Source organism: Erinaceus europaeus, chromosome 6 (assembly GCF_950295315.1).
Source record: "Erinaceus europaeus chromosome 6, mEriEur2.1, whole genome shotgun sequence".
Lineage (NCBI taxonomy): Eukaryota > Metazoa > Chordata > Mammalia > Eulipotyphla > Erinaceidae > Erinaceus > Erinaceus europaeus.
In genome coordinates, this window is record NC_080167.1 from 18,298,027 (window position 1) to 18,310,526 (window position 12,500).

The 12,500-nt window shown below is 44.7% G+C and overlaps 1 protein-coding gene across 1 annotated transcript in view; it reads left to right on the plus strand.

Annotated features, from left to right (window-relative positions):
• Positions 1-9,032: 9,032 nt before the first annotated feature.
• Positions 9,033-12,500, plus strand: part of TMEM132B (transmembrane protein 132B) — a 155,600-nt gene continuing 152,132 nt past the window's right edge. The window contains exon 1 of the mRNA XM_060193291.1: positions 9,033-9,189. The gene's annotated coding sequence lies outside the window, so the exon portion shown is untranslated. The remainder of the gene's footprint in view (positions 9,190-12,500) is intronic.

A 12,500-nucleotide genomic window follows, 5' to 3' on the forward strand; every position in this document is an offset into this window, starting at 1 on the left:
TGTTTACTGACCTCATTGAACATTTTCCTCTTAAAGCTTATTACAGTGGTGAAGTGCATTGATTTGCAAATGTTAGGTCAGAGAGAGGGGAGGGGATGCACTTGTTTACAGTGAGCAGCCAGCAACATAAGTAATAAAGCAAAGAGCCAGATGTCAGCAGGTGAGGCAGGGTGAAAAAAAAGAAGAGGAGGTGAAGACAGGTATTTTGTCATCTCATTATTACAAATTTTCAGAAAAATCTGAAATTGTCTCAAAATAAGTTGTTAAATTATTAAAAAAAAGTTGGGATGCTGGGTGGTAGAACACCTGGTTAAGTACATCGTGGAGTGCAAAGACCAGGTAAGGATCCTGGTTTGAACCCCCGGCTCCTCACCTGCATGGGGGTCGCTTCACAAGTGGTGAAGCAGGTCTGCAGGTGTCTGCCTTTCTACCCCCATCTCTGTCGTCCTCTCCTCTCTAGATTTTTCTCTCTACCCTGTCCAACAACAACAATAACAATAACAACAACAAGGTCAACAAAATGGAGAAAATGGCCTCCAGGAGCAGTGGATTCTCAGTGCAGGCACTGAGCCCCAGGGATAAGCCTGGAGGCGAGAGAGAGAGAGAGAGAGAGAGAGAGAGAGAGAGAGGGAGAGAGAGAATCCCTGAGACTTAACTGAGAGCTTGACTCTCATTTTGTTCAGTGGGTTCAGTCTTGTGGTCACATTATCAACCTTGTATTTTGTGACTTGGTATTTCATTTCTTACAACCAAAGTCTTTGCCCTTGGCTCCTCTCATGTCCCCCACCCCCAATAGTCCTGTTTATTTTTTCTTGGTGTCTTGAGAACTTGCCTATGTATATAAAATCCAGCCATATATATATATATATATATATATGTATGTATTTGGGGCTGTCTCACATTTTATAAGCCTTTGCTGCTTTGCATTAAAATTCAGACTGCATGATAGGAATTTTCAATGAGAGCTTTTGGTGACCTGTTAGCAGCCTGAAAAAAGAAGTTACTTTTTCCTGTCACATCTCCTCTACTTTCTAGTTTTTCTTTTTCTCTTTTCTCCCTCTCTAATAATGACAAGAAGCTTCAGCATGAAATGATGACTGAATCCTGAGTTGGAAATAAAACTTTTAGTTTTGAATTTTGCCTGCTGCCTGCCTCCCTGGCTGGGTGTCTTATCTGTTCAGACACAAATATTTTGTCTGTATGCTTCAAATTTCATCAGCCCTAAAGTGAGAGTATTAATCTGTTCCAATTATTTTCCAGCTTTTTAAATATATAATGATGAAATTTAATCTTATTTATTTATTTATTTTTAATCATCACAGGGGCTTCACCACTTCATGATAATTTTTCCAGATAGAGAGATATAGAGAGACTTAAGAGAGATAAAGAGAATGAGGAAGGGAGAGAGAGAGAGAGAGAGAGAGAGTGAGAGAGAGAAAGAGAGAGAGGGAGAGACTGAAGCGCTGAAACTTTCTCCAGTGTGGCGGGGGCTGGACTTGAACCTGGGTTACACATTTGGCAGTGCAGTTCACTATGAACTGAGCTATTTTGCTGGTCCCGAAACTTAATCTTTTCAAAATATTTGTTTTGGCAGGCTGGATAGCGAACTGCTTTGCCATGTGTACAACCCAGGATCCAGCTGAGGCCCCTCACTGCTCTGGAGGAAACTTGAGTGCTGTGGTCTCTCTCAGTCTCTCTGCCTTTCTGTTCCAACAAAACAAAACAAAACAAAACAAAACAAAACAAAACAAAACAAAACAAAACAAAACAAAACATCTGTACTGGTGTTGCTTCAGACATTTGACCTTAAGGAGAAGTAAATCACACATTGAAAACCGAGGCATGGGGTGGGGGTGGGTCATCAGAGACCCTCTCAAGCATCATAATTTCTCTGGTGTGGTTGACAGGATATGCATGAGTCTGTGGGGCGCCCCTTCAGGAAACAACAGTATAAAGAACAGGAAGCCCAAGAGGGCGGAGAAGGCTTCATATTGCATTTGGCATTCATCTTCCCTTCTCAGAGGTGCCAAAGGCACACTAGCTTCTTAAACGCTGCCAGTCTGTGGGGGCAGGTGACAGTCCCTGAGGCCCAGAGAATGCAGGGATTCTCTGCCCAGGGGCATGCATGCCCACTTGGATCTGTGCCAGCCCGAGCACACTGCCCTTCTGCGTTGCCCCTGTCTTGTTCAGTGCTGTTTGGGCAGCTTGTCCTAATCCCGTCCCCTAGGAATGAAGCCAGCCTCAGCAGAAGACAAGTCTTGTCCTGACTGAATTTGCTTCTGTCTGTTCCTGCACATGGTTGAGGAGCCCTGAATGGTGCTTTCAAGTAGGGCTCCTTGGAGCAGAGGCTTTAGGGCTCTGGCTCAGACCCACCTATGCCCACGACACTCCCCTGGTTATGAATCCCCAGCTCCTGTTTTTCAGAACCAGGCGGCAGAATTGTTATAGGAGCTGTTTTCACTTTGACCTGGAAGCTGCCATGAGATAATATATGCAAAGTAGGGTAGCCTGCATTGAACTCAGGGTCTCTCTTTACAAATTCATTTTGATTTCTTTGATTTATGGGTTATGATTCTTCATTTGGAGTCTCAGACATGAAGTTTCTTTGCATAACCATTGTGCTATTTATCCTGCCCCCCCCCGATTTTTATTATTTATTTATTTATTTTTAACCAGAGCACTACTCCAGCTCTGGCAGATGGTGGTGGTGGTGAGGGGTGGGGGGGGATTGAGCCTGGGACTTTTTGAGCCTCAGGCACGATGTATTATTATTTTTATTTTAATATTTTTGGGTTTGTTGAATTTATTTTGTATCGAGGCAGAGAAGTTGAGAGGGGAGGGGTATGGGGGGGGAGGAGACAGAGACACACATACACACACACACACACACACACACACACACACACACACACACACACATCCCTCTAACACTGCTTCACTGCTTATGAAGCTACCCTCTACAGGTGGGGACTGGGGGCTTGAACTTGAGTCCTTGAATACTGTAATGTGTATGCTTAACCAGGTGCACTGCCACCTGGCCTCTATTTTTATTTATGGGAGAGAGGCAGAGAGAAATCAATAGGGAAGGGGCGATAGAGAGGGAGAAAGAGAGGTACTTGCAGCACTGCTTCACCTCATGTAAAGCTTTCCTCCTGCGGGTGGGGACCAGGGAGTTTGGACCCAGGTTCTTGTGTATTGGAACATATGTGTCCAACCAGATGTGCCTCCACATGGCCTCTTCACTGCCTCTCTTTTTGCCATTTTTAACCAGGTGCCTATTCATACACCAAAGAGCTGGTGAAGGAGGTGCCACTCCCCTGTAAAGGATACACCTGTGGTCCTGATAGAGTGGGAATTCCCTGGGTTCTCAAAACAAAGGGCCTTAATTAGCTTGGCCTCTTCAGTAATTAGAGATTTTTAAAAAAATTATTGATTTAATAATGATAGACAAGACCGTAGAGTCTTGTCTATCCAACCACCGGAGTTCTGCATCCCATCCCCTCCATTGGAAGCTTTCCTATTCTTTATCCCTCTGGCGGTACAGACCCCGGATCGTTATGGGGTGCAGAAGGTGGAAGGTCTGGCTCCTGTAATTGCTTCTCTGCTGGACATGGACATTAGCAGGTTGATCCATACTCCCAGCCTGTTTCTATCTTTCCCTTGTGGGGCAGGGCTCTGGGGAGGCGGGGTTCCAGGATATATTGGTGAGGTGTTGTTTTCGCAGGGCTGGCTTCACGGGTGGGTAACAGACGACCAGGGACTCATGGTTGAGCTGTAGGCAGTATCTCTTTATTCATGCAGGACGCAGCACAATCTAAGACGAGCTAAGCTAAACTCAAGTACCCTAAAACTCACAATGCTGTCTTTATATATACTTGCCAAGTAGGGTGGAAACAGGATGTGACATAGAGAGGGTGGAGAGAAAAGTGACTGGTGAAAATCAGAGTGTGACAAGGAGGGGGCAGAGCAGGTGAGAATCCTATCACTAACCACCAATGCCCTGGAGGGAGTGCTTTATGTAAATGTAAAAGTGATTTATGTAAATAGACCAAAGCTTTGAATGGGATTAAATCTATCCCTATATAGGCATATGGTTAAGCAAAAGCCAGGGGGAGCTGGCATACTATCCAACATCTCCCCCTTTCTTTTTAACTATTTGCCATAGTATCAGGATTGTTTCTGGATGTCTCTAGAAATCATGGCTGCGTCCAGCATTTTTTTTTTAAGTCAATGTCAAACAAAAATTCAGTCATTCAAATCATTCTCTTATGAAACGCAACTTGAACCAGATTATCAAGATCTCACCATGTAGGATTAAGAGTCCCCGGAGGGCGTCCTAGTCCAAAAAGCTCCTCGAAATTCCATTTAGGGTGCTTCTGACTGTTCCTGCTGGATTGCTTCAGGCACCCATTTTTAAAAGCGTCTTCCCATGGAAGAAAGAATCCAATCAGGAGAGTAGAACTAGCCACGTGTCTCCATACTTGGGAACTGCCAGGGTACTCGAGAATGTTCTTCAAATTAGAGTAGTCCTTCTCCATGGGGAACATGTGAGAAGAAGTCCAGAAAGTCCCAGGGGAAATCCCCATGCATATCCCAAGGTCTACGATCACAGTCATAAAGAACCAAACTGTGGCCTGGAGCAAAATGTAGGCCTTTTCCTCAGGAAACATGGGAGAGGGAATCCAGAAAGTCCAAGGAGAAATCTCCGTGCATCTCCCAAGCTCTATGATTCCGGTCATAAGAAACCAAAGTTCCCAGTCAGGGAACCGAAGTGTCGCCCAGAGGAAAATGTTCCAGAGACAGAGAAACTGTCTCATAATGAAACAGTAGAGGCTTTGGCAAACCTCTTCATAAGTAGAAGAGAAGACCATAGTGCATAGGAAGGCAAAGTCTTCACTTATCTGGGAGTTTCGCAGGTCCAGCCCCACGTTGTAGCGCCAGTGAGGTTGTCTGCCCAGGGAACTCAGGTTGGTGCCATGGTATCATCTGCAACTTGGTGGCTGAAAAGCATTAAGATATAAAGCAGGTGATCTGGGGAGTGGTGCAATGAATAAAGCACTGAACTCTCAAGCATGAGGTCCCGAGTTCAACCCCCGGCAGCACATGTACTGGTGTGATACCTAGTTCTTTCTCTCTCTCCTCCTATCATTCTCATTAATAAGTAAATAAAATATTTTTAAAAAAGATATAAGGCAGAAAAAATTGTTTAGTAATCAGGAACCTAAAGGCAAGAATACAATAGATGAGATTTGGGGGTCTCCATTTTGAAAAAAGCTAGTAGGTATATTTTAGGTATATTCTAAGGGCCCATGACTTTATTAATTTTTTAAAAAAATTTTATTTATAAAAAGGAAACACTGACAAACACTATAGGATAAAAGGGGTACAACTCCACACAGTTCACACCACCAGAACTCTGTATCCCATCCTCTCCCCTGATAGCTTTCCTATTCTTTATCCCTCTGGGAGTATGGACCCAAGGTCATTATGGGATGCAGAAGGTGGAAGGTTTGGCTTCTGTAATTGCTTCCCTGCTGAACAGGGGCATTGACAGGTCAATCTATACTCCCAACTTCTCTCTCTCTCTCTCTCTCTCTCTCTCTCTCTCCCTAGTAGGGTAGGGCTATGGGGAAGTGGGGCTCCAGGACACATTGGTGGGTCATCTTCCCAGGGAGGTCTGGTTGGCATCATGGTAGCATCTGGAACTTAGTGGCTGAAAAAAGAGTTAACATACAAAGCCAAACAAATTGTTGACCAATCATGAACCGAAAGGCTGGGATAGTTCAGATGAAGAGTTGGGGGTCTCCGTTTTGTAGATACTTAGTAGGCCCTATTTAGTTATATTCCAAAGAACCCATGACTATGCTAGTATTTTTTTTTCTTTCCTGAGCCTGACATCTGATATGCAGGTGGATCCAAGTTATTGTCATCTCCCCAGACAATGACTTTACTAATTTTTGTCAGAGCCTGCAGCAGGCATTTGCAAGACAGTTCTGTGATAGCAAACATCTTGCTTCCAGTTTAAACGAGAAAACATTTCTGTTCTCCAGAAATCTGCTGATTTCTTTCTTAGGGAAACATTTGTCAAGCCGGCTTTGGGAAACTAGACGCCATTCCATCTTGAGCGATGTCCTTGTGTTTTGCAGCCTGTCTGCTTTGCACTGAAGTGCTCCCTACTTTCTCTTGCTGATCTGCCCTTTAATGAGTAGGTGTGGCATCCTCTCTGATGCTTCTTTTCAGTCACAGCAGAAGCCGAGACAGCACTAGGTTAAGAAATGAAATTTTCCATGATGTGCGTTGATTTTTTTTCCTCCTTTCCCTCAGTGAAATTAATAAGAGAACTTGAAATGAGCCTACACTGAATTGGACTCATTAAAAACCATAAAATACACCTCACCACCCAAGGCTCTCCAGCAATTTGAACAGAAGGTGCTCTATGTATTAAAAGAAGAAATAAGCAGTTTGAGTTTAATAGAATGCAACAAACAACCATTGATGACTCAAGAGAGTTCCAGAGGGGTTCCTAATTGAGGGTGAGGGAGAGAGTCTGAGGACATGGAACATTCCAGGAGTGGGGACTATGGGGTCGAAGGGAATTGAAGGTATGGAAGGAGAATAAAGGCCCTGCTAGGGGGAGGAAAGAGGGTGGGGGAAAGAAAGTCGAGAGCCATACAATTAATAGTGGTAAATGCCATCTTGGGAACTCCGGGGCTTGGTTCAAAGTGAGGAACAGAGTGCTGACAAGGATAAAGCCCACCACTTTGGGATGTTTGTGGGAATCACAGCTTGTACTTTGGTCTCTGAAGTAAATCAGATTTGAAATTCTGCCCAGCCCTGGAAGGCCCTGAGGATTCTCTGAAAGGGGCTGAGAGGAATTTTGTAAGCGCATGTTGGTGCCTGCAGGGTTGGATGAAAGAAAAATACAAATCAAAGAAAGGAAGCATGTGTGAGGGAATTTTTTTTTTTTTTGGAGGGGTGTCTCAATTCCTTTTTGACTAGTCTGTGAGTTTCCTGCAAAGAACCCAGGCCAGCTGGCTTTCGCATATGGCTTTTCTGGGATGGATGTTTTCCTTTTCTTTTCTTTATTTTTATTGTGTCTTTCTTTCTTTCTTTCTTTCTTTCTTTCTTTCTTTCTTTCTTTCTTTCTTCCTTCCTTCCTTCCTTCCTTCCTTCCTTTCTTTTTTTTTTTTTTTGCCTCCAGGGTTATTGCTGGGGCTCAGTGCCTACACTTATGAATCCACTGCTCCTGGAGGCCTTTTAAAAAAATTTTGTTGTCCTTGTTTTATCATTGTTGTGGTTATTATTGTTGTTATTGATGTCATTGTTGTTGGATAGGACAGAGAGAAATGGAGAGAGAAGGGGAAGACAGAGAGGGGGAGAGAAAGACAGACACCTGCAGACCTGCTTCATTGTCTGTGAAGCGATTCCCCTGCAGGTGGGGAGCCGGGGGCTTGAATCGGGATCCTTATGCCCGTCCTTGCGCTTTGCGCCACCTGCGCTTAACTTGCTGTGCTACCGCCCAGCCCCCAGGATGGATGCTTTTCAAGGCCAACTTCGTTGTGGGTGGTGGGGCCATGTGAAGTCTGGACACTGAGTTGTGAGTTTGTTTTCATGTAGAACTTAATAGCACTCTTTCTCAAGGGCCTAGGACTGGAGTGGAAGGACCAGGGAGTCAGACACTTCTGCAAAGGGCCACAGAGTCCATGTACTTGACTTTGCAGGCTACTCAGTCCTGCCATTGCAACACAAAAGCAACAAACCAGTGAGCTCAAGCCTTGATCCACTAACTCCAGTGACAAAAGTAAAAGCAGTTTGGGCTTGCTCTGACTGTTAGGTGAGCTGCCCAATGCCCTTTTCTGGGCATATAGTGCATGAAGTCAAGTTATTTTTTGTTATTAGAGACTTTGTACCTGTAGAGTAATGGTGAACTCTGGTCTGTTTCAGTAGAAGAATCAACCAAGGGTTGGGGAGAGAGCATAATGGTTCTGCAAAGAAAATTTTATGCCTGTGACTCTAAAGTCCCAGGTTCATTCACCATAGCATCACCATAAGCTAGAGCTGAGAAGTATGCTCTGGTAAAATACTGATGATGATGATGATGATGATAATAATAATAATAATATAATAACTCCAAATGATGGCTAGATGATGAACTTTTATTGTTTCTTTTAAAAAAATATTTATTTATTTATTCCCTTTTGTTGCCCTTGTTGCTTTTTTATTGTTGTTGTTATTGATGTCGTCGTTGTTGGATAGGACAGAGAGAAATGGAGAGAGGAGGGGAAGACAGAGAGGGGGAGAGAAAGATAGACACCTGCAGACCTGCTTCACTGCTTGTGAAGCGACTCCCCTGCAGGTGGGGAGCCGGGGACTCTAACCAGGATCCTTATGCTGGTCCTTGCTCTTTGTGCCACATGCGCTACTGCCTGACTCCCACTTTTATTGTTTCTAAGGTGGATAAACAGAATGAGGGGAGAGAGCCTAAACAAATGTTCTGCCTTCTAGGCCTTTGTCCTCTGGGTTTAAAGGGTAAGTGTCGGGCTAGCGTCGCATGAGAGAGAGAGAGAGAGAGAGAGAGAGAGAGATAGATATGAACCAGGGACCAAGATTGTGGCTGCAGGACAATTCAAATCTTTATTCATCCGAGCTTCCTAGAGTCGGGTGGTAGCACATCTGGTTAAGCCACGTGGTGCCAACCAAAATGGCTGGGGTCAGCCTCTCTGTCTGCATGCCCGCCCTCCTCCATGTCAGGACACGGAAGAGACAAGACAGAAACGGAAGTGGCTCGACAATACCACACATGGTTAAGCAAAGAGTGCTGGGAATGGTATGGACATCCCCAGCAACTGTTGGCAGGATTAGCAATACCCTGCACAGATATAGGAAGGAGACCTTTAGTCATTTGTAAGACAAAGCAGAAGACTGATATGTAGATAATAAAGGGACAGGCCATAGTAGCAGGGAATGTAGGGGGAGCAGGCTTAAGTCTTTAAGGAATGTTGGGCTCCAAAGGGAAGATGCAGGATGTTTTTGTGGGGGAGGGAAGACTTACATGGCCGCCAACCTTTTGAGGTTTATGTGTCCCCCTTTTTGCTCAACCCCTCCGTAGAGAGAGAGACTCACCAGGTGAACTCACCTCTCAGGTCAAGCTCTGCCAGGCTCCACCACATCCCCACAACCTCCCTACAGGTAAGACTCAAGTGTTTTCCACTATGGCTTCTTCTGGACCAATCTGCTGGCTCATCTTCTCTGCCTGGGCCATAAGTTCACAAATTGCCCTTCTGAAGGTTGTGAGTCTCGGTTAAAGATGGCTCCCAGAGCAGGGGCCTGTGGGATATGTGGTCCTTCTCCTTGTCAGCTCCTCCTGCTCTCCTCCCTGCAAGTGGCTGTCTATTTGGATCCTGTGAGTGATAGTTAAAATAGTTTCCTAAGGCAGAGGGAGGCTCTGGGCTATAGTTCCCATTTTTTTTTTTTAAATGGCCACTCCAAGTTTTATGGGACTTGATGTTTTTACCTGCCCTCACTTACTTGGCTGCTGGGTAGAAGGTGGACACTGTGTTCCTCCTGTTCCTGGTTTCTGAACACAAGGAGGGTGATCTCCTGGGAGGGAGGCTGTGAGTCCCCAGGCCATGCCAGTTAAACCTGCATTGATCCAGCTCCAGTTGTGAGCTGCTAGCTGTACAGGCTTCCTGCTGCTTTGAGAAGCTTCTCATGGTAGCAGTCTCTGTCTCCTTGGAGAGTATCCAGCAGCTGAGGTGCCGAGAGGGCTGTGGAGAACATGTCTGTGAGAGCTGGGAGTGGAGAGCGGGGAGCTGGGTTATTCTTTTTAATTTTTTATTATCTTTATTTATTGGATAGAGATAGCCAGAAATTGAGAGGGAAGGTTGAGGGAGAGATAGAGACATCTGCAGCCCTGCTTCACTACTCACAAAGCTTTCCCCCTGCAGGTGAGGAGTGCGGACTTGAACCAGGGTCCTTGTGAATTGTAGCATGCACTCAACCAGGTGCACTACCGCCCAACCATCTGGCTCCAATTTTTTAATGAGATAGATAGATAGATAGATAGAGATAGGTAGTTAGAGAGAGAAACTATAGCATCACTCAGACACATGTGATTCTGAACATTGAACTCCAGCTCTCAGACCTGAGAGTCCAGTCTTCTTTTTTAAATTTTCATATTAGTGGTGTCATAATGATTACTAAGACTATAAGATAATGGGTACAAGTCCGTACAGCTTCCACCACCAGAGTTCCGTGTCCTCTCCTCTTCATTGGAAGCTTCCCTATCCTTTTTCCCTCCCTGGGAGTATGGACCAAAATTCTTTATGGGGTGCAGGAAGTGGAAGGTCTGGCTTCTGTAATTACTTCTCACTGAACGTGGATGGTAGCAGGTCCTGGAGGCCATTTTCCCCATTTTGTTGCCCTTGTTGTTATTCTCATGTTGTTGTTGGATAGGACACAGAGCAATGGAGAGAGGAGGGGAAGACAGAGAGGGTTAGAGAAAGATAGACACCTGCTTCACCACTTGTGAAGCTACCTCCCTCCCCTGCACAGTTGGGGAGCTGGGTTGCTTGAGCTGGGATCCTTACAATGGTCCCTGTGCTTCACGCCATGTGCACTTAACCCAGCCCCCCCTTGATTTTGATTTCTCTAATGGCAAATGAAGTGGAACATTTTTTCAAATGTCTGTGAACCATATGAGAAAAGTTTCCTTGCTTGAAAGGGGTCAGGCCTTGCTGAAGAAAGAGAGAGCAAGATGTGTGGTTAAAGGAACCAAAAATCCTCAGGTAGTTCTGCTGTTAGGCTTATATAAGGATACAAGTGGAGGGGTATAGTAACGTCCATGGGCAGATGTTGTGAGCAGATGTTCAAACCACAAGCATTTTGGCCTTTGCCAGATGATGCCAGGAACCTCCATTCTGTTGTCTGACAGGGAGAATATTTGTGAAGCTAGTCATGCCATTCATCTCTGCTACGTGTTGATGGTTGTGGGGTCACCTGCTGGTCAGCTAGACTTGTTATTTGGGAACATGGCTGTCAGTGTCTTGACACAAGTGCCTCCATGTTGGATCGCTACCCAGTATTTATCTTCCATCCAACTGGGTCCATTTGTTAAGGGTCACTGAGGCTATATATCCTTATGCATGAGCATTACCAAACTGAAGTACACACCTAGGTAAAGAACACAGGATTGAAAAGGCACTGCTGGGAGAAGGGAAGATATTACAGGGCTCAGAGAGCCTCTGTCCAGGTAACAAAGGGAGGAAGCACAAGGCCACTGAACAGGAGCAGCTGTCAGATTATCAGGCAAGAAGGACCCCAGAGGAAGACCCTGTGAGCTGGCCTTTCAGAACTCTAGGTGAGCTGCCAGAGGGGGAGTAGCTGCCTAGACTTCCCTGTCTTCTGGCAACTCAGCTGTCTCTGATTTCCAACAATAAAATCCCTTATAAGTCATTGTAATGATCACTTTTTTAAAAAAAAAGCTCTTTATTGGGGAATTAATGTTTTACATTCAACAGTAAATACAATAGTTTGTACATGCATAACATTCCCCAGTTTTCCATATAACAATACAACCCCCACTAGGTCCTCTGTCATCCTTCTTGGATCTGTATTCTCCCCACCCACCCATCCTAGAGTCTTTTACTTTGGTGCAATACGCCAATTCCAGTTCAGGTTCTACTTGTGTCTTCTCTTCTGATCTTGTTTTTCAACTTCTGCCTGAGAGTGAGATCATCCCATATTCATCCTTCTGTTTCTGACTTATTTCACTTAACATGAATTTTTCAAGGTCCATCCAAGATTGGCTGAAAAGAGTGAAGTCACCATTTTTTTTTATAGCTGAGTAGTATTCCATTGTGTATATATACCACAACTTCCTCAGCCACTCATCTGTTGTTGGACACCTGGGCTGCTTCCAGGTTTTGGCTATTACAAATTGTGCTGCTAAGACCATATGTGTACACAGATCTTTTTGGATGGGTGTGTTGGGTTCCTTAGGATATATCCCCAGGAGAGGAATTGCAGGTTCATAGGGTAGGTCCATTTCTAGCCTTCCGAGAGTTCTCCAGACTGTTCTCCACAAAGGTTGGACCAATTGACATTACCACCAGCAGTGTAGGAGGGTTCCCTTGACCCCAGAACCTCTCCAGCATTTGCTGCTGTTACCTTTTCTTATGTATGACATTCTCACAGGAGTGAAGTGATATCTCATTGTTGTCTTTATTTGCATTTCTCTGACAATCAGAGACTTGGAGCATTTTTGATGTGTTTCTTGGCCTTTTGGATCTCTTCTGTGGTGACTATTCTGTCCATGTCCTCCCCCCCATATTTGGATGGGTTTATTTGTTGTCTTGTTGTTGAGATTTGCAAGTTCTTTATATATTCTGCTTATTAGCCTCTTGTCTGATGCATAGCATATAAAGATCTCCCATTCTGTGAGGGGTCTCTTGGTTTGGGTAGTGGTTTCTTTAGCTGTGCAGAAGCTTTTTAATTTGATG